This window comes from Centropristis striata, chromosome 6, assembly GCF_030273125.1.
Source record: "Centropristis striata isolate RG_2023a ecotype Rhode Island chromosome 6, C.striata_1.0, whole genome shotgun sequence".
Lineage (NCBI taxonomy): Eukaryota > Metazoa > Chordata > Actinopteri > Perciformes > Serranidae > Centropristis > Centropristis striata.
In genome coordinates, this window is record NC_081522.1 from 25,779,722 (window position 1) to 25,782,220 (window position 2,499).

Consider the following 2,499-nt stretch of genomic DNA (forward strand, 5'->3'; position numbering starts at 1 on the left):
ATTCATTATTAATTATGAATATAATTATAATCGAATTACCTTATTAATATTTAGTAACGGTTGAAGGAATTTTGAGTTCTTCTCATAGCAGAGGTTTAGCAAATCACTCATTCATGTGCAACATTAAAGGGAGAAGCATATTAATCCAAAAACATATTTATTCTAAATAAAGCAAGACAAACAGAATACACAATAACTTATCTAAAAGGCTATTTACAGTGGAAATGTAGGTGAGAAAGAATGTAACAAAATGGCTGCCGAAAGGCAGTCATTTAAATAAATCAAAATGGCGGAAGCCCTTTTGTTCTTGAAGAACAATAGACCATGCGGTCTTGAAGGTCTATGTGTTGTGAGAAGCCAAATTAAAGGTATATTTCATGTGGATTAGTGTGTGAGCAAATCAAATGAGTCATAGTTAAATTACATGTACAACTTGAGATATGTAGAGCAACATTAATCATACAACTTCAAGTGATCTAGCTACACAAAATATCCCAACAAATATACTTAAACACACAACAGATCACACCATTGATTAAAGCTTAACACACTTGTTCTTGCTTACTAACTGCCCAGTACTATACCACAGGGTCCAGAGTTGAAAGGGAAAGCAGAAATCCTTTTGAGGAAGAATCTGGTTCCTGGTTTGGTTTTAGTGGTGTAGCGTTGTTTGCTGTTGGCTCCAGAAGCTTGGTGAGGGTCTCTGTGATTATGTCCAGTATAGATCACAGGCAGGAAACTTAGAAGCGTCGTGGTGGGCCCACTTGGTTTGGGCCTCACCGGCCTTCCCTTAGAGCTGGAGACAGAGGGGGATGGCCTGGTCTTCCTCCTGGAAGATCAGACCAGGACAGCAGGCATGCTGTTCCTCAGGGAGTCGAGAAGAGAAGAGAAGAAGGGATGGCTGCAGGACACTTTTGTGTCTCAACCTGGAAGTTGTATTTCCTGTTGGTATCAGCCAATGAGACGCCTTTAGGTATCTGCAGATACCTGTGGGGGTAGGGGTCGTTTTCTTTGTTTGGGGAACAAAGAGGGACCTCCATCTTGAAGCATGGAGAGAATTTGTTGACACAAATCTCACTGCATTCATTCTTTAATCCAAATGAACCTTGCGGAGAAGCTGTGAGCCCTACAATTTTAAAGCAAAATTTTGGGCAGTTTTTCGCGATTTACGTCGCAAAAATTTCGTATTCTGTAGAGAAAAGTAATAGCACACCGATCCCAATCAAACCGCACGTTTTGATATATAATTTGTCCTGCAACTCTTCAAGTTGTAGGACTAGTAGCAGGACAAAACTGCGTCCGGAAGAGGAAGAAGAAAAAATCCACACTATAACAGTAGTTATACTGTGCATATAATATATAGTAGGCTTCGCCCCGAGCACTGGTCCCTACAGCTATTGCTGTATGGGACCAGTGCTCGGTGCGATTGCCCCGTGGCCCTAAATATATAAAAAAAATCTGAGTGGGTCCATTCTGCATAACAACTACTTCTACTTTTAATACATTTTGATGCTGATACTTTTGTACTTTTACTTCAGTAAGTTTTGAATGCAGGACTTTTTCTTGTAGTGGAGTAATTTCACAGTTTGATATTAGTACTTTTACTCAAGTAGGAGATCTGAATACTTTTTCCACCACTGTAAATCGTACAGTGGCTTGCAAAAGTATTCATCCCCCTTGGATGTTTCACTCTTTTGTTGCTTTTACACATGAAATCATTGTCAATATAATTTGGCCTTTTTAAAAAGAATTAGCAAAAAAACCCCTCTTTAATATCAAAGTGAAAACAGATTTTTACTAGATTTAATTAAAAAATATATAAGGTAAAATAAATGATTGCATAAGTATTCATCCCCTTTAAAGTAACTGACCTAATTCAACAGAGTTCAGCTAGTTGATGCATCAGAGTTACAGTTAGTGAAATGGAGATCACTCGAGTGCAGCTGATGTGTGTCAAGTGATTATAGTATAAAAAAAACATGTGTCTGGGAGGTCCAGTCTCTGGTTCATCACTATTCATTCATTCATTATCCGCACTCGGGTCACTGGGGGCTGGAGCTGATCCCATCTGACATTGGGACATTTTTTTTTATACTACGATCACTTGACACACATCAGCTGCACTCTGATCTCCATTTCACTAACTGTGACACTGCTGCATCAACTAGCTGGAACTCTGTTGAATTAGGTCAGTCACTATAAAGGGTATGAATACTTATGCAATCAATTAGTTTACCTTATATATTTCTAATTAGTTGACACTATTTTGTAAAAATCTGTTTTCACTTTGATATTAAGGAGGGTTTGTTTTCAAATTATTTTTTTAAAAGGCCAAAATTTATTGACCATGATTTCATGTGTAAAAGCAACAAAAGGGTGAAACATCCAAGGGGTATGAATACTTTTGCAAGGCACTGTATAGGGCAGTCACCTGACACTGCAGGTCACATGACTGGGCAAAGGTTGGATTCACAAAGCCAATATAACGGCAAAGCCAGA